The sequence below is a fragment of the Nomascus leucogenys genome, chromosome X (assembly GCF_006542625.1).
Source record: "Nomascus leucogenys isolate Asia chromosome X, Asia_NLE_v1, whole genome shotgun sequence".
Classification (NCBI taxonomy): Eukaryota; Metazoa; Chordata; class Mammalia; order Primates; family Hylobatidae; genus Nomascus; species Nomascus leucogenys.
Genome location: NC_044406.1, coordinates 122,413,679 through 122,436,915, shown reverse-complemented (window position 1 = coordinate 122,436,915; position 23,237 = coordinate 122,413,679). Strand labels below are relative to the sequence as shown.

The following is a 23,237-nucleotide window of genomic DNA, read 5'->3' as shown; positions in this document are numbered from 1 at the left end:
CAAAGTTTTCCCAGAGTGGTTGTACCATTTTATGCCCTCAGTAGCTTTTTTTTTTTTTCTTATTTGATATGGCGTCTCTGTCGCCCAGGCTGGAGTGCAGTGGCACGATCTTGGCTCACTGCAACCTCTGCCTCCTGGATTCAAACGATTCTCCTGCCTCAGTCTCCCAAGTGGCTGGGATTACAGGCACCCACCACCACGCCCAGCAAATTTTTGTATTTTTAGTAGAGACGAGGTTTTGCCATGTTGGCCAGGTTGGTCTCAAACTGACAGGTGATACACCCTCCTTGGCCTCCCAAAGTGCTAGGATTACAGGCATGAGCCACCGTGCCCGGCCTCACTAGCAATTTATGAGAATTCTGGTTCCTCCACAACATCCTTAACAACATGTGCTGCTGTTGATCAGTTTCATTTTAACCATTCTGGTGGGTGGGGTAGTATTGTGATTTTAATTCACATTTCCCTGATGACTAATGATGCTGAGCACTTTTTTAAAAAGGCTTTATTTGGGGATAATTTTAAATTTTCAGAAGTTGCAAAGTAGAGAGTTCTCATACGTATTACCCAATTTCCCCTAATTTTAGTATCTTACATTACTGTGGTATTTATCAACTAAGAGATTAACATTGGTATATTACCATTAACTAAACTCCAGACTAGGCTGGGTGTGATGTCTCATGTTTGTCATCCCAACATTTTGGGACGCCAAGGTAGGAGATCACTTGAGCCCAGGTGACCAGCCTGGAGAACATAGCAAGACCCACCTCTACAAAAGAATACAAAAATTAGCTGGGTGTGGTGTCAGGAGGCTGAGATGGGAGGATGGCCTGAGCATAGGAAGTTGAGGCTGCAGTGAGCCGTGATGGCACCACTGCACTCCAGCTTGGGTGACAGTGAGACCATGTCTCAAAAAACAGAGTTTAGATTTCACATATTTTCTACTGTTTTCTCTCCATTCCAGGATCTACTCCAGTATCTCATATTGCACTTCATACTGGGAGTTTTGTTTTTTTTTTTTGTTTGTTTTTTTTGAAACGGGGGTCTCGCTCTGTCACCCAGGCTGGAGTGCAGTGGCGCAATCTCGGCTCACTGCAACCTTCACCTCCTGGGTTCAAGCAGTTCTGCTGCAACCTCCCTCGTAGCTGGGATTACAGACGTCCACCACCATGCCGGACTAATTTAATTCAACTAATTTATTTATTTAGAGACTGAGTCTAGCTCTGTCGCCCAGGCTGGAGTGCAGTGGCACAGTCTCCGCTCACTGCAAGCTCCACCTCCCGGGTTCACGCCATTCTCCTACCTCAGCCTCCTGAGTAGCTGGGACTACAGGCGCCTGCCACCACACTCGGCTAATTTTTTGTAGTTTTAGTAGAGACGGGGTTTCACCTTGTTAGCCAGGATGGTCTTGATCTCCTGACCTCGTGATCCACCCGCCTCGGCCTCCCAAAGTGCTGGGATTACACCGTGCCCGGCCCATATGCTGGGCTAATTTTTGTATTTTTGCTTTTTTTTTTTTTTTTTTTGAGATGGAGTCTTGCTCTGTCATCCAGGCTGGAGTGCAGTGGCGTGCTCTCAGCTCACTGCAACCTCTGCCTCCCGGGTTCAAGCGATTCTCCTGTCTCAGCCTACTGAGTGCTGGGATTGGGATTACAGGTATGCACCACCATGCTCAGCTAATTTTTGTATTTTTAGTAGAGATGGGGTTTCACCATGTTGGTCAGGATGGTCTTGAACTCCTGACCTCGTGATCCACCCACCTCAGCCTCCCAAAGTGTTGGAATTACAGGCGTGAGACACCTCGCCCGGCAATTTTTGTATTTTTAGTAGAGATGGGGTTTCACCATGTCAGCCAGGCTGATGGGCAGTTTCTCATGTGCTTAATTAGCCGTGTGTATAACTACTTTCACAAAAGTCTAAGATTTTTGTCCATCTTAAAAATTGGGTTGCCTGCTTTTTAAATGTTACAGAATTTCTTTATGTGTTCTGAATACAAATTGTCAGATGTGTTAAGAATATCTTCTCCCAGTCTGTGTTGCCTATGTTTTATTTTTTTCAATGAGGAAATGTAATCTAATTTAACAAAAATGGTTCTTGGTTTCTGTGACCTAACAAAATTGCCTACTGCCTGGTCATAAATATTTTTTCCTGTCTTCTAGAAGTTTTGTAAGTTTTTTTTTGTGACTGGGTCTCAAAACCTCATGACAAGATTTCACCATGTTGCTCAGGCTGGCCTTCAACTCCTGAGCTCAAGGGATCCATGTGCCTAGGCCTCCCAAAGTGCTGAGATTATATACATGAGACACCATGCCTGGACAAGTTTTGTGGTTTTAACTTTTATATTATGTCTGTAATCCATTTTGAATTTTTTTGGGTATGAGGTAGGTGTTGAAATTGATTTTTTCAAATACAGATAGGCCTTTGAGCATCTTTTTTTGAAAAGACTAGCCTCCAGTACTTCAGTATCTTAATAGGAAACATACATACCTGGGTCCATTACTGTACTTAAAAAATCGATTGGTAATGTCTATGTCTATCCTTACCATGATTACTGTAGGGTGTTTTTTTTTTTTAGACACAGTTTTGCTCTTGTCACCCCAGGCTGGAGTGCAATGGCATGATCTCGGCTCACTGCAACCTCCATCTCTCTGATTCAAGCGATTCTCCTGCCTCAGCCTCCCGAGTAGCTGGGATTACAGGCATCCACCACCACGCCTGGCTAGTTTTTGTATTTTTAGTAGAGACGAGATTTTGCCATGTTGGCCAGAGTGGTCTCGAACTCCTGACCTCAGGTGATCCACCAGCCTTGGCTTCCTAAAGTACTGGGATTACAGGCGTGAGCCACTGCGCCCGGCCTGATTACTGTAGTTTTATAGTAAGCTCTCTAAGGATATTAATTTTTTAAAGTCCTGAAGTTTTTTTCCTGCAGAGTGGATTTTTTTCCTTTGAAGCTACTATTGCTGTTTTTTTCTACTTCAAACTTCTTATTAGGGGCTTTCCTCAAATAATTGGAAAGTTTTGGCTCTGTGTTCACGATTATAAGAAGAGGGGATTAACATGTTTGTAAGCTCTGAGGGCTTTTTTACTGTGCTTCACTGTGGGTGCTGTTTGTTGGTGAACCCCTGTGCTGTGGTTTGAATGTTCCCTCCGAAAACCATGTTGAAACTTTGTTTTTGTTTTTGTTTTTTTTTTTTTTTTTGAGATGGAGTTTCACTCTTGTGGCCCAGGCTGGAGTGCAGTGGCGCTATCTCGGCTCACTGCAACCTCCGCCTCTCAGGTTCAAGCAGTTCTGCTGCAGCCTCCCAAGTAGCTGGGATTATAGGTGGGTGCCACCACGCCCAGCTAATTTTTATATTTTTAGTAGAGATGGGGTTTCACCATGTTGGCCAGGCTGATCTCGAACTCATGACCTCAAGTGATCTGCCTGCCTCGGCCACCCAAAGTGCTGGGATTATAGGCATGAGCCACCATGCCCCGCCCATGTTGAAACTCAATTCTCAGTGATTCGTGGATTAATGGATTAATGGATTATCATGGGACTGGGACTGGTGGCTTCATGAGAAGAGGAAGAGACCTGAGCTAGCACACTCGGCTTCTTCACCATGTGATACCCTGCACTGCTTTGGGACTCTGCAAGAGTCCCCACCAGCAGGGAGGCTCTCACCGGATGTGGCCCCTTGACCTTGGACTTCTCAGCAAGCAGAACCAAAATCAATTCTTTATAAATTACCCAGTCACAGGTACTCAGTTATAACAACAGAAAACAGAATAAGATACCCTGATGTCAGTTTCTTCAGGTTTTGTTTTTTTTGTTTTTTTTTTTTTGTTTTTTTTTGTTTTTTTTTTTTTTTTTTGGGAAAGAATTCCTCAAGGAACATATGGCCAAATCCTTGCCTTGAAAGTATAGGTTGTATTGACTAGCTGAAGGTGTAGTTTTCCGGGTGGCCTGTGTGCCTGCACATGTAATATGCTGCCCCGTCCAACTGGGCTCCAGTGCTGCCTAAACGGAACCCACCTCCAGCTGGCTTGGCACAGATGTTCTTTGTCTCGCTGTGGTGATGAGGTGGGAGATGATCTTTCTGGTGCAATGTTGGAGGAGAAAGGGCACAATGACATATTTCACCCTTAGCTTCCCCTCTGTCCATGGAGCCCCCTCTTCCTCCGTTTTAGGCTACCCTTCCCTGACTTCCATTCCTACCCCAAACTCACCCTCTCCCTTCTCTTGGTGTTTCTCTGTTCTATCTAGACTGAGTTCAAATCCCAGTTTCAGCATTACCAGCTGTGTGACCTTGGGCAAGTCGCTTAACCTCACTAGTTTTCTCATCTATAAAATGGGAATAATAATCATCTCATAGCATTGGCTGCTAAGATAAATGAGATAATAGTTCCTGGCATATGGTAAATGCTGCATAAGTGTTAGATTTTATTATTTTCATCAGTTTTCTTCTTGTGTGTCATCTTTAGGGCTGGAATGAGGGGAAGGAACCAGCACTTTGTTAGATCAGCATCTTGTCAAAGACAAGATAAGCTGAGTTTTTTCCTTTGTCTCCTGAGTTCATCATACTCAAGTATTTTGGTATATTCTGATTAGTACACACAGAGCCCTCCTCATTTTGTTTTTACTTTACTTCCCCATCCCCACTCCCATACATTCACCTACCACTGGCAATCACTTTAATGCATTTAATGTATGTCCTGTTTTTTTTTTTGAGACTGAGTCTTGCTCTTGTTGCCCAGGCTGTAGTGCAGTGGCACCATCTCGATTCACTACAACCTCCGTCTCCAAGGTTCAAGCAATTCTCCTGCCTCAGCCTCGCAAGTAGATAGGATTACAGGCGCCTGCCACCACACCCGGCTAATTTTTGTATTTTTAGCACAGACGGGGTTTCACCATGTTGGCCAGGCTGGTCTTGTACTCCTTAACACAAGCGATCCGCCCGCCTCAGCCTCGCAAAGTGCTGAGATTACAGGCGTGAGCCACTGCATCCTGCCAGGAAACTTTTAATATTGTTTCTTTTTCCTATTTAGAGGCAAAGTTACCAGCTGAAAGTGAGGAGGAGTGAAAAGTAGAGGTTTGAGGAGAAATAATAAATGAGACAGTCATTTGAAAAGTTGGAAAGTGAACAAACTAGAGAAGTATTTGGTAGTTTTGAGTCCCATTTGAGATTTATATCATGAATTTATAGAGAAACCAGTTAAGCATGCTTATGTATTTTTTCTCTAGCAATACTTACAGCTTGAATGCAGGTGTTCATCCCACAAAGCAAGTATACAGTGAGGGGGAAGTAAATGCTGGAAGGTAAATTGATGTACCATGAGAAGGTAGAATGGATATGGGACAGTAAAATCAACAATAACTATGCACTACACTATGCTGTCCACATACTACCCCAGTTCCTTATTCTCCTTTGTGGCCAAATGTCTTAAAAGAGTCACTTATGCCTGCTGTCTGCAATTCCTCTTCCCACATTCTGTTTAATTCGTTTCAGTCAAGTTTTCACTCTCATCATTCCACTGAAACTGCTCTTTTCAAGGTCACCAGTGACCTGCACGTTGTTAGATTCAATCCAAATTTTCCTCTTCCATATTCGATTCCATTAGTCACTTTTTCCCTGATAGAATATCTTTATTTGAATTTTAGGATACTACACTTTTTTTTTTTTTTTTTTTGAGACGAAGTCTTAACTCTTATTTCCCAGGCTGGAGTGCAGTGGCATGATCTCGGCTCACTGCAGCCTCCACCTACTGGGTTCAAGTGATTCTCCTGCCTCAGCCTCCCAAGTAGCTGGGACTACAGGCGCCCACCACTACCCCCAGCTAATTTTTTGTAATTTTGGTAGAGACGTGGTTTTGTCACGTTGGCCCGGCTGGTCTCGACGACCTGACCTCAGGTGATCCAGTAACCTCGGCCTCCCAGAGTGCTGGGATTATAGGCAAGAGACACTGTGCCCAGCCCACTTTCTTTTTCTTTTACCCCACTGATCACTCCTAGTCTCTTGCTGATCCTCTTCCCGAATCTACTTTTTTTTTTTTTTTTTTCCTTTTTCTTTGAGACAGAGTCTCACTCTGTCGCCCAGGCAGGAGTGCAGTGGTATGATCTCTGCTCACAGCAACCTTCGCCTCCCGGGCTGAAGTGATTCTCCTGCCTCAGCCTCCTGAGTAGCTGTTATTAGAGGCGCTCACCACCACGCTTGGCTAATTTTTCTAGTTTTAGTAGAGACAGGTTTCACCATGTTGGCCAGGCTGGTTTCGAATTCCTGACTTCAAATGATCTGCCTGTCTCAGCCTCCCAAAGAGCTGGGATTACAGGCGTGAGCCACCGCGACCTGCCGGGGTACTGATTTTTAAATACCCATTGTTTCTTTTTGTCTTCCCTTGATAGAATATAATCTCCCTAAGATGAGGGATCTTTGCCTGTTTTGTTTATTCCTGTCTCCCCAAAGCCTGAAGTGATGCCTAGAACATAGTAGGAGTTCGACAAGTATGTGTTAAATGAATATGCTTCACTTCTCATAGTTGTTCTTCCAAAGATATCTCTAACACACGTGAACTGTTTTGCATACATCTTCAAGTGTACTGCTTTATGGCCACCCCAAAGAAAGGCAACCTACAGTTTTGTGAATAGTTGCATTCAACTCCAAGAGCAGAATGTCTGCAATCTTATCTCTAAATTTTCTAATATATAAACTGAAAATGTTAAAATGTATCCCGAAACATTCTATATAAAATATTGGGAGAAGAGAAAACAAGAGTATGATACAGTTAAAGGAGAAATTCAAGTAGAGACTATAACTCTTGCTTAGGTAACTGGTCACAAGGCAGTAACTGGTAATTATAATATTCTTCCTAAAATATCCATTTTGTATTTTTTTTTTACCTTAGTTAATGGTGACATTTTACTTGGTTTATTAAACCTTCAATCCTGAGGGTTCTAAGCCTGTGTGATGTAATACTCTTCCTTTAGCTTTTATGGTTTTTTTTTGTTTTTTTTTTTTTTGAGACGGAGTCTCCCTCTGTCCCTCAGGGCAGAGTGCAGTGGTGCGATCTTGGCTTACTGCAACCTCTGCCTCCAAGGTTCAAGTGATTCTCCTGCCTTAGCCTCCTGAGTAGATGGGATTACAGGCATCCACCACCACGCCCGGCTAATTTTTGTATTTTTAGTACAGACGGGGTTTCGCCATGTTGGCCAGGCTGGTCTCTAACTCCTGACCTCAGGTGATCCAGCTGCCTTGGCCTCCCAAAGTGTTTTGATTACAGGCATGATCCATGTGCCAGGCCCAGACTTTGTTCTGTGTACTTTTCATTAACGTATTTGTTCCTCATTGCTGGGCGCGGTGGCTCATACCTGTGATCCCAGCACTTTGGGAGGCCAAGGCTGGCGGATCACTGGAGGTCAGGTGTTCAAGACCAGCCTGGCCAACATGGCGAGACCCCGTCTCTACTAAAAGTATAAAAATTAGCCGGACGTGGTGGTGGGTGCCTCTCATCCCAGCTACTCAGGGAGGCTGAGGCACAAGAATTGCTTGAACCTTGGAGGTGGTGGTTGCAGTGCGCTGAGATCGCGCCACTGCACTCCAGCCTGGGCGACAAGAGCAAGCCTCTGTCTCAAAAAAAAAAAAAAAAAAAAAAAAAAATTTGCTCCTCACAAGAACCTATAAGGTAAATACTATTATTTTCCTCACTGAAGGTGTAAGGAAATTCAGTTACATAGATTAAATAAATTACCCAAGTTACATACCTATATACTGATAGACTTAGATTTCAAGTCATGTTGTTCCAGAAATCATGTTTCTAACTAGTATGCTACACTGCCTGTCATGTATATTAATACATGTAATACTTTATGAATCATTAAATTTGAGATGACTACTTGTCATCCAAACAGAAATGTCACATGTAGAATTAGGTGTAAGTAATGAGGTTGCTGGAGTTGTATGGGTTGGAGGTAAATTGGGGAGTCATGAGCATGTGGATGGCACTGTAAGGTATGAATATCGAAGTGGATGAGATCACTCAGGAAGAGTGTAACTAGAGAAGTCCAAGGACTGAATGCTGGCATGCTCCAACATTTTAGAGGCCAAGGAGGTGAGAATGTAGCAAGAAATCTGAAAAGAAGTGGGCTCAGAGGTAGAAGGAAAATCAGGATAGTGTGGTTTCTAGGAAGCCAAGAGAAAGTCGCAAGAATGACTGTGTTGTGTTGAATGCTGCTCAGAGGTGAAGAAAAAGGAGTGAGCATTCGACACAACATGCTACATGCGTTGGGCATACTAACATGCAGTTAACAAAAGCCATTTCAGGGGGATGGAGGGCACACAACCCTATTTGAGTTGAGGCGAGGATGGCACAGAAACAAGGAAAGACAAGAACTAGAGTGAGCTATTTTGAGAAATGTTGCTGTGGTGAAGGACAGAAAAGTAGGAGGATGTGGGGTCAAGGGAGGTATTTTTTAAAAATGGTAGATACTAGAATGTCTTTTTATTTATTTATTTATTTATTTATTTTGAGATGGAGTTTCGATCTTGTTGCCCAGGCTGGAGTGCAATGGCGTGATCTCGGCTCACTGCAATCTCTGCCTCCCGGGTTCAAGTGAGTCTCCTGTCTCAGCCTGCCGTAGCTGGAATTACAGGCGCACGCCACCACGCCCAGCTAATTTTGTATTTTTAGTACAGCCAGTGTTTCTCCGTGTTGATCAGGCTGGTCTCGAACTCCTGACCTCAGGTGATCTGCCCACCTCGGCCTCCCAAAGTGCAGGGATTACAGGCGTGAGCCACCACGCCCGGCACTAGAATATAGGTTTGTGGGACTGTTCCAATAAAGGGGGAGAAATTGACACATGAGAATGAGGGGATGACAGTATTAATGAAGTCTTCGGATAAGGGAAGATGGAAGCCAAAAAAGTCACAGGGCGACGTTAAGAGCAGAAGTATTTCACCACGCTATGAGGGAAGGAAGGCAAAGAATGAGGGTGGACAAGCAGGAGATTAGTAGATTAGGTTGTGGGAAAATAAGGAAATTTACTTATTTATGTATTTATTTATTAATGAGATGGATCACCTTCTGTTCCCCAGGCTGGAGTGCAGTGGTGCGATCTCAGCTCACTGCAATCTCTGTCTCTCGGGTTCAAGGGATTCTCCTGCCTTAGCCTCCCGAGTAGATGGGATTACAGGCGCCTGCCACCACGCTTAGCAAATTTTTGTATTTTTAGTAGAGACAGGGTTTCAGCATGTTGGCCAAGCTGGTCTTGAACTCCTGACCTCATGTGATCCACCCGCCTCGGCCTCCCAAAGTGCTGAGATTACAGGCGTGAGCCACTGCACCCTTCCAGGAAACTTTTAATATTGTTTCTTTTTTCTAGTTATTTAGAGGCAATGTTATCTGCTGAAAGTGAGGAGGAGTGAGAAGTGGAGGTTTGAGAAGAGATAATAAATGAGACAGTCATCTGAAAAGTTGGAAAGTGAACAAACTGGAGAAGTATTTGGTAGTTTTGAGTCCCATTTGAGATTTGTATCATGAATTTATAGAGAAACTAGTTAAGCATGCTTACATATTTTTCTCTAGCAACACTTACAACTTGAGTGCAGGTGTTCATCCCACAAAGCAAGTATACAATGAGGGAGAAGTAACTCCTGGAAGGTAAATTGATGTACCATGAGAAGGTAGAATGGATATGGGACAGTAAAATCAACAATAACTATGCACTGCACTATGCTGTCCACATACTACCCCAGTTCCTTATTCTCCTTTGTGGCCAAATGTCTTAAAAGAGTCACTTATGCCTGCTGTCTGCAATTCCTCTTCCCACATTCTGTTTAATTCATTTCAGTCAAGTTTTCACTCTCATCATTCCACTGAAACTGCTCTTTTCAAGGTCACCAGTGACCTGCACGTTGTTAGATTCAATCCAAATTTTCCTCTTCCATATTTGACTCCATTAGTCACTCCTTCCCTGATAGTATCCTAATTTTAGGATACTACACTTTTTCTTTTACCCCATTGATCACTACTTCCAGTCCTTTGCTGGTCCTCTTCCCTAAACTTTTTTTTTTTTTTGAGACGGAGTTTTGCTCTTATTGCCCAGGCTGGAGTGCAATGGCAAGATCTCAGCTCACCACAACCTCCGCCTCCCGGGTTCAAGCAATGCTCCTGCCTCAGCCTCCCAAGTAGCTAAGATTACAGGCGTACACCACCACGCCCAGCTAATTTTTGTATTTTTAGTAGAGACAGGGTTTCACCATGTTGGTCAGGCTGGTCTGGAACTCCTGATCTCGTGATCTGCCCGCCTTGGCCTCCAAAGTGCTGGGATTACAGGCATGAGCCACCATGCCCGGCCTTTTTTTTTTTTTTTTTTTTTTTTTTTTTGAGACAGGGTCTCACTGTGTCACCCAGGCTGAAGTGCAATGGTGGTATGATCTCTGCTCACGGCAACCTCCGCCTCCCGGACTTGAGGGATTCTCTTCCCTCAGCCTCCTGAGTAGCTGGGATTACAGGTGCCCACCACCATGGCTGGCCAATTTTTGTATTTTTAGTAGAGACGGGGTTTCATCATGTTGTCCAGGCTGGTTTCGAACTCCTGGCCTCAAATGATCTGCCCGACTCGGCCTCCCAAACTGTTGTGATTACGGGCGTGAGCCACTGTGCTGGGCTGATGTACCAATTTTTAAAAACCCATTGTTTTTGTCTTCTCTTGATAGAATTATAATCTCCATAAGATCAGGGATCTTTGCCTGTTTTGTTTATTCCTGTATCCTCAAAGCCTGAGATGATGCCTAGAACATAGTAGTAGTTCAGCAAGTATGTGTTAATTGAATGAATATGCTTCACTTCTCATTTGTTCTTCTAAAAATACCACTGCCTAACATACTTTAACTATTTGGCATACATCTTCAAGTGTACTGCTTTATGGCTACCCCAAAGAAAGACAACCTAAAGTTTTGTGAATAGTCGCATTCAACTCCAAGTGCAGAATGTCAGCAATCTTATTTTTCCAATACATAAAACTGAAAATGTTAAAATGTATCCCTAAACATTCTATATAAAATATTGGGAGAAGAGAAAACAAGAGTATGATACAGTAAAAGGAGAAATTCAGGTAGAAACTATGACTCTTGCTTAGGTAACTAGTCACAAGGCAATAATTGGTAATTATAATATTTTTCCTAAAATATCCATTTTGTATATATATATTTATATTTTATCTCAGTTAATGGTGGTATTTTACTTGGTTTACTAAACCTTCAATCCTGAGGGGTCTAAGCCTGTGTGATGTAATAATCTTCCTTTAGCTTTTAAAAAACATTTTGGCTGGATGTGATGGCTCACACCTGTAATCTCAGCACTTTCGGAGGCCAGTCTCAGCACTTTGGGAGGGTAGCTTGAGGCCTAGGCAACATAGTGAGACCCTGTTTCTATGAAAAATAAAATTAGCTGGTCATGATGGCACTTGCCTATAGTCCTAGCTACTCAGGAGACTGAGGCCGGAGGATTGCTTGAGCCTATTAAGCCTGCAGTAAGCTATGATCACACCACTGTACTCCAGCCTGGGTGACAGAGCGAGACCCTGTCTCATAAAACAAATAAATAAAACCATTTTTATTCCACCACAAAAATGAGCATGAAAAAGATTTTAAAAATTGAAGTGTAACACACAGAAAAGTAAACAAAGTAACTTCCACTTCTGGAAATGATGGAGTAATTGATACTGCACCTACTCTCTCCCCATAAACAACTGTAAAACTAACCAGCATATAATGAGGCAACTATTTTGAGACATTGCACAATAAGTACTCTAGGAGAACAATCCCTGAGAAAAGAAAGTCACACGAGGAGAGGCCCATGTTCACTCAGTTCTCTGACTAGGGGCAGTTTTCGGATTGTAGCAGAAGAAGGTGAAGTTCAAACAGCACACTGTTCTCACTGGACAAAGGAAGCAAAGATCACAGTTCGGGTTTTGAAGAGGAAGGACATAGTGTCCCCCGGATGTTGGTGTGGGGGTTCCCTGTGGGTCTTTTTAAAAGTTTTTTTTTTAATTTTTGAGATGGGAGTCTCACTCTGTTGTCCAGGCTGGAGTGCAGTGGTGTGATCTCGGCTCATTGCAACCTCCACCTCCCAGGTTCAAGTGATTCTCCTGCGTCAGCCTTTCGAGTAGCTGGGACTATAGGCGTCCGCCACCATGCCCGGCTAATTTTTGTATTTTTAGTAGAGATGGGGTTTTGCCATGTTGGCCAGGCTGGTCTTGAACTCCTGACCTCAGGTGATCCACCCACCTCGGCCTCCCAAAGTATTGAGATTACAGGTGTGAGCCACCATGCCCGGCCCCTGTGGGTCTTTTAGGAAAATTTAAATTTGTGAGAGAAAAACATCTGAGCATCAGGTACAGTCTGATCCACAAAGATTCAACAGTATGTCACTGCCCAGGTGTGGTAGCTCACATCTATGCTACCAGCACTTTGGGAGGCCGAGGCAGAAGGATCACTTGAGGCCAAGAGTTTGAGACCAGCCCTTGAAACAGTGAGATCCCGTCTCTGCAAAAAATTTAAAAATTAGCCGGTGTGGAGGTACATGCCTGTAGTTCCAGCTACTTGGGAGGCTGAGGTGGGAGGATTGCTTGAGCCTGGGAGTTCGAGGCTGCAGTGACTGTGGTTGTGGCTCTGCACTCCAGCCTGGGTGACAAAGAGGGAGACCCTGTCTCAAAAACAAAAAACCTGAAAAAATAAAAAAACAGACCCCCAAAACAAACAAAAAAACCTGTCATAACTCATTCCTGGACTATCTTAGCAGTTTGCAGGAGAAATTCCAGGTGGAGCATCAGCTGAACATTTATCTAAATTCATAAAGTCATCTAACCTGAGTATTACACAATACATTATGACTACAAACTACAAAATAGGCAATTTAGGCCCCTTTTTATTTATCCGTTTATTTATTTTGAGGCGGAATTTCGCTCGTCACCCAGACTAGAATGCAATGGTGCAATCTCAGCTCACTGCAACCTCCACCTCCCGGGTTCCAGCCATTCTCCTGCCTCAGCCTCCTGAATAGCTGGGATTACAAGCGTCTCCCACCATGCCTGGCTGATTTTTTTGTATTTTTAGTAGAGACAGGGTTTCACCATGTTGGCCAGACTGGTCTCGAACTTCTGAACTCAGATGATCCACCTGCCTCGGCCTCCCAATATGCTGGGATTACAGACGTGAGCCACCGCGCCCGGCCAGGCTCCTTTTTAAAAATGAAAAAAAATTTCTTTTACAGGCTTATTTTGAGCATTTTCAGTTGGATGATAGCTTTGTTTTTACTCGCAATTGATAGCAACAGAATACCTTCTTAAGTATCTATAGGCAAAATAATGTTACTTGTGTGATGTTTGCATCCTGAAGTGTACTTCGACGTATATGAGTTCACATGAGATAATGAAACCACTGTGACAAGATCCTGGCCGATGATCAAGACTTGGATACTTTTCATATTTAAAACATTTACAGCAGGGAGCCAGGCGTGGTGGCTCACGCCTGTAATCCCAGCACTTTGGGAGGCCGAGGTGGGCGGATCACAAGATCAGGAGATCGAGACCAGCCTGGCTAACACGGTGAAACCCCGTCTCTACTAAAAGTACAAAAATTAGCCAGGCGTGGTGGTGGGCACCTGTAGCCCAGCTACTCGGGAGGCTGAGGCAGGAGAATGGCATGAACCCGGGAGGCGGAGCCTGCAGTGAGTGGAGATCGCGCCACTGCACTCTAGCCTGGGTGACAGAGCGAGACTCTGTCTCAAAAAAAAAAAAAGAAAAAAATTTACATCAGGGAAAAAAGCAAGAACATACAGAGAAGCAACACCATTTTTTTTCTTTTTTTTTTTTTTTTTTTTCCAGATGGAGTTTTGCTCTTGTTGCCCAGGCTGGAGTGCAATGGCGCGATCTTGGCTGGCTGCAACCTTCACCTCCCGGGTTCAAGCGTTTCTCCTGCCTCAGCCTCCCGAGTAGCTGGGATTACAGGTGTGCACTACCATGCCCGGCTAATTTTTTGTATTTTTAGTAGAGACGGGGTTTCACCATACTGGTCAGGCTGGTCTCAAACTCCTGACCTCAGGTGATCCACCCACCTCGGCGTCCCAAAGTGCTGGGATTACAGGCATGAGCCACCGCGCCCGGCCGGACACCATTCTTTTTCAATGAAACAGTCTAATTCCAGAGAATGAGCCTTCCAGTTTGAATGCAAAGTGTGTGGTGGCAAAGTTGAATTCTTTTGAATCCAAGTACATGCCTGCGGTTGGGAGGAACACTTAAGGATGAAGCAAGTTCGGAGGAAAGTGTTAACTGAACTACAGAGATGGTCACTGATAAAACAAGTTCTTAGAAGTTCTCAGACACACCCAGAGGTGAAGGGCAGCCAAAACTATCAACACAATGGAAAAATGAGCTCACCCAGCTGCACACACAGAGCTTCTAGAAGGGTTAATAGCTCTTGCCATAGGTTCCTGGTTGTAGTTTACAATATCTGCCTTTACCACCCTCTGTGACTGTTCTATTTCTGCTTTGTTTAATTTGATTCCAAGGATTTCAGCAACAACTTTTTGAAAACACAGGAAGACAGAGCCTCTTGCCTTGGCTGAAACAAAGTGGCTATTAAAACCATTTTCCTGGCAAAACCGTAAGTGTTTTTCAGGTTTTACTGTTTGATTATGCTCCAAATCAATTTTATTGCCCACTAAGGCAACCAGTGGCTGAGTTTCTGACTCTTCACTCACTTTCTTCACTAATCTAAGAATTCTCAAAGCTTTGATAACTTGTAATATCATATACCAAGATGATTTCCTGTGCTCCATAGATGCATCTGTCCAACATTTTGCTTCCTATTGTCTGGCCTCCTGTATCCCAAACTAGAGAGTAACATTCAAGTTTCCTGGCAATGTTATCCTTCTCAAAAGAAATCCAGTCCTATAGTTTGTACTGGTTCCCGAAAGTTTTTTGAGCAAAATCTGTAGCTAAGGAGGTCTTCTGGGAGATGCTGTTCCCTAGCAGAATGATTTTCAGTGCTGGTCCTGGCTCTCTTCCTTAGAGTCCTACATGATGTCCCAGGAACCATGCCCGCCCCCCTCCCCCAGGTGGAGGGAGGAGGGGAAGGAGAAGGTCTCCAGGGGTGAGGGAGGAAGAAGGGAGGTAGTGGGGACAGTACCTCACTTACTTGTCTGCTCAATGTCAGCAGCGGCTGGAGAATCTCTTGCCAGGTGCCATCTTGCCAATCTCTTCTCCCTCTGCCCTCTGTGGGTCTTTTGTTGAGGGCTGGGCTGTACATGCATAGTATGAGATTCTGTGAGGCCCAGAAGAGCAGCTGCTATGGGGTTGAAAGAAGAATGGAGAAGGCTGGGTGCAGTGGCTCATGCCTGTAATCCCAGCATTTTGGGAGGCCAAGGTGGGCGGATCAGTTAAAGTCAGGAGTTTGAGACCAGCCTGGCCAACATGGTGAAACCCCATCTCTACTGAAAATACAGAAATTAGCTGGGTATGGTGGCACATGCCTGTAGTACAAGCTACTTGAGAGGCTGAGGCAGGAGAATGGTTTGAACCCAGGAGGTAGAGGTTGCAGTGAGCCAACATTGCGCCATTGCACTCCAGCCTGGGTGACAGCAAGACTGTCTCAAAAAAAAAAAAAAAAAAAAAAAAAAAAGAATGGAGATACTAGAGGTTGCACAGTGCTGAGAAATACGAGGTTCTGACCTAGCCAGAGTGGAGATAACTTTTTAACATCATAGGCATTCAATTGAAAAACCACACCTTAGGGGAAAGAACCACCTCCTAGAGTAAAGACTACTCTAGGCGGGGTATGGTGGCTCACACCTGTAATCCCAGAACTCTGGGAGGCCAAGATGGGCGGATCACAAGGTTAGGAGTTTGAGACCAGCCTGGCCAATATGGTGAAACCCCGTCTCTACCAAAAATATAAAAATTAGCCGGGTGTGGTGGCGGGTGCCTGTAGTCCCAGTCAGGAGGCTGAGGCAGGAGAATTGCTTGAACCTGGGAGGCAGAGGTTGCAGTGAGCCGAGATCACACCACTGCACTCCAGCCTGGGTGACAGTGAGACTCCATCTCAAAAAAAAAAAAAAAAAAGAAAGAAAGAAAAAAAGATGAGAACAGATGGAAAATTGGAGAAGGGGAGGCCAATGAAAGGAAATAGGTAGAGAAAGGAAAGAAAGGGAAGAGGTGCACAGAAAAAAAAAAGATGATGGGGCTGGGCGTGGTGGCTCCCATCTGTAATCCCAGCACTTTGGGAGGCTGAGATGGGGGGATCATGAGGTCAGGAGATCGAGACCATCCTGGTTAACATGGTGAAACCCCATCTCTACTAAAAATACAAAAAAATTAGCCAGGCGTGGTGGTGGGCACCTGTAGTCCCAGCTACTAGGGAGGCTGAGGCAGGAGAATGGCATGAACCCGGGAGGCAGAGCATGCAGTGAGCTGAGATCACGCCACTGAATAGAGCCCCAGAGACCTGTTGGACAATAACAAAAGAAGTAAATAACACATATTGTAAGAGTTACAGAATAAGAAGTAAGAGAAAATATGGGGTTGAAAATATATTGGATGAAGTAAGGCTGAAATTTTCCTAAATTTTGTGAAAGGTATAAACTTACAGATTCAAGAAGTTGCGAATGAATGCCAAAGAGGATAAACTCAAAGAAATACATGCTAAGATACTTTTTTTTTTTTTTTAGAGGAGTCTCACTCTGTTGCCCAGGCTGGAGTGCAGTGGCGTAATCTTGGCTCACTGCAACCTCCACCTCCCGGTTTCAAGTGATTCTCCTGCCTTAGCCTGCCGGGTAGCTGGGATTACAGGCACCTACCACCACACCCAGCTAATTTTTGTATTTTTAGTAGAGACGGGGATTGTTGGCCAGGCTGGTCTTGAACTCCTGACCTCGGGTGATCCCCCCGCCTCAGCCTCCCAAAGTGCTGAGATTACAGGCATGAGCCACCGTGCCTGACCCTCTAAGACACATCTTAATGAAACTTTCGAAAACTAAAAGGAAAATTCTTGAAAGTGGCTACAGAGAAATGATGTGTTGTATATAGGGGAACACCAATTTGAATGACAGCAAATTTTTCACCTGAAACAATGGAGGTCAGAAGGCAGTGGCACAATATTTTTCAAGTTATCTCAAGAAGATAACTATCAATTACAAATTCTATCTCTGGTGACAATATCCTTGAGGAATGAAGGGGAAATAAAGACATTTTTACACAAAGAAAACAGAGTTTGATGCTAGCAGACCTACCCTCAAAGAATGGCTGATGGAAGTTCTCCAAACAGAAAGGAAATTATAACAGAAGACGTGGAACTTCAAAAAGAAAGAAGAACAATGGAATAGGTAAAAGTAGGAATAAGAATAATAGACTATCTTCAACAGTTTTAGAAATATGTGGTGGTTGAACCAAAGTCATATCATCTGATATGGTGCTTAGTGTATGTAGAGGAAATGTACATTGTCACTACATACACTTTGCATATAATTATATTTTTAAATAGATGTAATACGTAAATATGTTTTAAGAGTGGGGAGGGTAAAGAGACCTAAATAGAAGCAAAGTTTCTGCACTTCACTCAAAATATAAATTGTATAAATTGTTGATATCACTAGACTGTGACTAGTTATGTATTTATATTGTGATAATTAGAGTGACCACTAAGCCTATACAAAGTGATATGTTCAAAAATACTATAGCTAATTCAAGGTATAATTCTACAGAATGTTTAAGAAACTCACATGAGGCCAGGCGCGGTGGCTCACACCTGTAATCCCAGCACTTTGGGAGGCTGAGGCGGGTGAATCACCTGAGGTCAGGAGTTCGAGACCAGCCTGGCCAGTATGGTGAAACCCCATCTGTACTAAAACTACAAAAATTAGCCGGGCATGGTAGCTCATGCCTGTAATCCCAGCTACTCGGGAGGCCAAGGCAGGAGAATCAGTTGAACCTGGGAGGCAGAGGTTGCAGTGAGCCGAGATGGCGCCATTGCACTCCAGTCTGGGGAACACAACAAGACTGTCTCAAAAAAAAAAAAAAAAAAAAAAAACAACATGAAAGAAAGTAAAGAAACAGGAATGAGAAACTGAGAAACAGAAGGGACAGAAAAAAAATAAATGGCAAACGTAAGCCCTAACACATCAATAATTATTATGAATGTTAATGATCTGAATACACTAATTATAATACAAATTGGAAGAGTAGATACAGAATGTAATCCAACTATGTGCTATGTATAGTAAGCTGACTTCAAAACATGATTGACATAGGTAAGTTGAAAGTAAAAGGATGGAAAAAGATGTGTCATAGAAGTATTAATATACTAATGAAATAATCAGGAGTGTATTAATATCAGATACAGTAGACTTCAAAGCAAAGAAAATTACTAGGGATAAAGAGGGGCATTATTTATTGATGAAAGGATCAATCTGAAGAAGACATAATGATCCTTACTTTTGTATGCACCAAACAACAAAGCTTAAGCTACATAAATAAAAACTGATCGAATTAAGAAGCAATTTACAAATCCACAATTGTAGATGGAGATTTCAGTATCCACACCCAGTATTGACTACTGTAAATATAATCAGCAAAGATATAGACGAACTGAAGAATGTCATCAACTAAGAGGATCCAATTGACATTTATAGAACACTCTACCCAACAACAGAATACACATTACTTTCAAGTGCCCATAAACTATTCACCAAGATAGAACCATATCCTGGGTCATAAAACTCAAAGAAAAATTCAACTCAGAGCATATTCATTTTCTGTTGCTGCTATAACAAATTACCACATATTTAGTGGTTTAGATAATTACAAATATCTTACATTTCTGTAAGTCAGGTGTCTGACATGGGTCTCAGGTTAAAATCAAGGCACCAGAAGAGCTGCATTCCTTTCTTTTTTTTTTGAGATGGAGTTTCACTCTTCTTGCCCAGACTGGAGTGCAATGGTGCGATCTCGGCTCACCGCAACCTCTGCCTCCTGGGTTCAAGCGATTCTCTTGCCTCAGCCTCCGGAGTAGCTGGGATTACAGGCATGCCCCACCATGCCTGGCTAATTTTGTATTTTTAGTAGAGACGGGGTTTCTCCATGTTGGTCAGGCTGGTCTCGAACTCCTGACCTCAGGTGATCCACCTGCCTCAGCCTCCCAAAGTGCTGGGATTACAGGCATGAGCTACCGTGCCTGGCCGGCTGCATTACTTTCTATAGGCTCTAAGGGAGAATCCATTCCTTACTCAGTTGTTGACATACTTCAATTCCTTGTGGTTATAGGAATGAAGTCCATGTTTACTTGCAGACTATAAGCTGAAGATGTTCCCAGCTTTTAGAGGCTAACAGATTCCTTGGCTTGTGTCTCGCTTCCTTCATCTTCAAAGTCTGCAGTGGCAGATTAAATCCTTGTCATGCTGCATCTCCTTTTTTTGCTACCCTCTTCCACTTTTTTTTTTAGACCCAGTTTCGCTCTTGTTGCCCAGGCTGGGGTGCAGTGGCGTGATCTTGGCTCATTGCAACTTCTGCCTCCCAGGTTCAAGCGATTCTCCTGTCTCAGCCTCTCAAGTAGCTCTGATTACAGGCATGCGCCACCACGCCCTGCTAATTTTGTATATTTAGTGGAGATGGGGTTTTGCCATGTTGGTCAGGCTGGTCTCGAACTTCTGACCTCAGGTGATCCATCCACCTTGGCCTCCCAAAGTGCTGGGATTACAGGTGTGAGCCACCTTGCCTGGCCCCTCTTCCACTTTTATGATTAGATTGGGCCCATGTGGATAAACTAGAGTAATCTCCTATTTTTAGTAAACTGATTAGCATCTTTAATTTCATCTGCAATCTTAATTCCTCTTTGCCATGTATCATAAGATATATACAGGTTCCAAAGATTAAGATGTAGACATCTTTGGGTGGCCATTCTGCCTACCACACACAATATGTCCTCTAACTGTAATGGAGCCAAACTAGAAATCAGTAATAGAAATACATGCCACCACGCCTGGCTAATTTTATTTTTGTAGAGATGGGGTCTCGCTGCTCAGGCCAGTCTGGAGCTCCTGGGCTCATGTGATCCTCCTGCCTTGGCATCCCAAAGTGGTGGGATTGTAGGCATGAACCACTGCACCCGGCCTAATTTACCTTTTATAGTGTACAATTCAATGTTTTGGGTTTTTTTTCTTTTTAAAGCATATTTACAGAGTTGTGCAACCGTCACCACTATCTAACTTAAGAATATTTTAGCTAGGCATGGTAGGTAGCACGTGCCTGTAGTCCATACTACTTGGGAGGCTGAGGCAAGAGGATTGCTTGAGCCCAGGAGGTTAAGGCTGCAGTGAGCTATGATCACACCCGCTGTACGTCAGTCTGCGTGACAGAGTGAGACCTTGTTTCAAAAAAAAAAAAAAAAAAAATTTCCATCACCCTAAAAAGAAACCCCATACTTACTCTTAGTCACTTTCTATTCCTTTCTGTCCCTGGGCCCAGAAATAACTACTTTCTGTTTCTATGAATTTTCCTATTCTGTACTTGCATATCAATTGAATCATACAATATTTAGTCTTTCATGACTGGCTTCTTAGAATGTTTTCGAAGTTCCTGCACATTGAGGTATACATCAGCACTTCATCTCTTGGTCAAATAATATTACATTGTATGAATGTATCACATTTGGTTTGTCCATTCATCAGTTGATAGATATTTGGGAGTTATAGTTTTTGTCTATGATGAATAATGCTGCTGTGAACATTCCTGAGCAGGTTTTGGTAAGAACCCCTGTGTTTTCAGTTGTTCGGGGTATATACCTCAAAGTAGAATTGCTGGGTCCTAAGGTAACTAACTCATTGTTTACCATTTTGAGGAAATACAAAGCTATTTTCCAAAGTGGCTATACCATTTTACAATTTCATGAAAGAGAAATTTATAATACTAAATGCTTATATTAGAAAAAAGGAAAGATCTCAAATTAATAATCTAAATTAATAATCTAAGTTCCTGATTCAAGCAACTAGAAAAAGAAAAGCAAATGAAACCAAAGGGCTGGACGCAATGGCTTATGCCTGTAATCCCAGCACTTGGGGAGGCTGAGGCGGGAGGATTGCTTGATCCCAGGAGTTCAAGACCAGCCCAGACAACATAGTGGGACCCTATCTCTACTAAAAAAATGTTAAAAAATAAACCAAAGAAAGCAGAGGAAACAACGCAAGAACAGAAATCACTGAGGCCGAGCGTGGTGGCTCATGCCTGTAATCCCAGCACTTTGGGAGGCCGAGGTGGGAGGATCACTTGAGGTCAGGAGTTTGAGACTAGCCTGGCCTACATGGTGAAACACCGTCTCTACTAAAAATACAAAAATTAGCTGGGCGTGGTGGCACATGCCTGTAATCCCAGCTATTTGGGAGGCCGAGGAGGGAGAATAGCTCGAACCCGGGAGCCGGAGATTGCAGTGTGCCAAGATTGCGCCACTGCATTCCAGCCTGGGCCACAGAGTGAGACTCCATCTCAAAAAAACAAACAACAAAAAAAGCAAAATCACTTGAAAACAGGAAAACAATAGAGAAATCAATAAAACAAAAATTTGTTCTTCTAAAATGTGGTACATATACACAATGAAATTCATCCATAAAAAAAGAAGAAAATCTTGTCATTTGTAACAGCATGGATGGAGCTGGAAGATACTATGTTAAGCAAAATAAGCCAGGTACAGAAAGACAAATATTGCATGTTATTACTCATATATGAGAGCTAAAAAAAAAAATTGAACTCATGAAGATAGAGAGTAGAATGATGGTTACCAGAGGCTGGAAAGGGTAGTGGGAAGAGAGGATAAAAAGTGATGGTTAATGGTAGAAATACAGTTAGATACAAGGAATAAGATCTAATGTTCAGTAGCATGATAGGGCAACTGTAGTTATCTCTAATTTATTGTATATTTTGGAATAACTGAAAGAGTGGAATTGGAATGTTCAAAAGCTTGAGCTGATGGATACCTCAATTACCCTGATATGATTATCACACATTGTACACTTATATCAAAATATCACATGTATCCGATAAATAAGTACAACTATTATGTATCAACAATTAAAATGAAAAATGTTAAAATCTATGTTGCAAAAAACCTGGTTATTCTTTTTTTTTTTTTTTTTTTTTTTGGAGACAGAGTCTTGCTCTGTCATCAGGCTGGAGTGCCGTGGTGCAATCTCGGCTCACTACAACCTCCGCCTCCCCATTCTTTAAAAATGAAAATAAAATTGATAAACCTGTAGCAAGACTGACAAAGATGAGAGACAACATAAGTACCACTATCAGGATTCAAACAGTGAATATCACTACAGAGCCTATAGTTGTTAAAAAAATGAAAAAGAAAATATTAGGACCACCTTGACACTCATAAATTTGACAACTTAGAAGAAACTGGTCAGTTTTTCCAAAACCATGCAGATACCCAAACTACATCAAGATAAAACAAATTGGGCCAGGCGCAGTGGCTCATGCCTGTAATTCCAACACTTGAGGAGGCTGAGGGGAGGATCACTTGAGCACAGTAGTTTGAAAACAACAACAGTCGGGTGCGGTGGCTCGTGCCTGTAATCCCAGCACTTTGGGAGGCTGAGGCGGGCAGATCATCTGAGGTTGGGAGTTTGAGACCAGCCATGACCAACATGGAGAAACCCCATCTCTACCTACCTGAAATACAAAATTAGCCGGGCGTGGTGGTGCATGCCTGTAATCCCAGCTACTCGGGAGGCTGAGGCAGGAGAATCGCTTGAACCCGGGAGGCGGAGGTTGCAGTGAGCCGAGATGGCGCCATTGCACTCCAGCCTGGGCAACAAGAGTGAAACTCCGTCTCAAAAAAAAAAAAAAACAACAACAAAAAAACCCAAATCATCAGAATAGTCCTTTAACCATTAAAGAAAATGAATTCATAACTAAAAGGCTTCTAAAAAAGAAATCTCCATGCTTATCACTTTGTTCACTGAAGAATCATCCCATTTAAAGAATTAACATCAGTATTACACAGTCTCCCCCCAGAAACAGAAGAGGATGGAACACTTCCTAGCTCATTTTATGAGGCCACTATTACTGTGATCCCAAAACTGAAGAGAGCACAAAAGCAAAAACTATAATGTCTCTCATAATAAATGTAGAAACAAAAATCCTTAATAAAATATTAGCAAATCAGGCTGGGTGCAGTGGCTCACGCCTGTAACCCCAGCACTTTGGGAGGCCGAGG

At 43.1% G+C, this 23,237-nt stretch overlaps 2 pseudogenes across 1 annotated transcript; one reads left to right on the top strand and one right to left on the bottom strand.

The window, feature by feature from the left end:
• Window positions 1–14,065: 14,065 nt before the first annotated feature.
• On the bottom strand, window positions 14,066–15,054 carry LOC100581398 (annotated as a pseudogene). Its single transcript, XR_122393.3, has one exon. The product of XR_122393.3 is annotated as a ras-related protein Rab-28 pseudogene (transcript).
• LOC115833246 overlaps window positions 14,571–23,237 on the top strand; it is a 42,414-nt pseudogene continuing 33,747 nt past the window's right edge.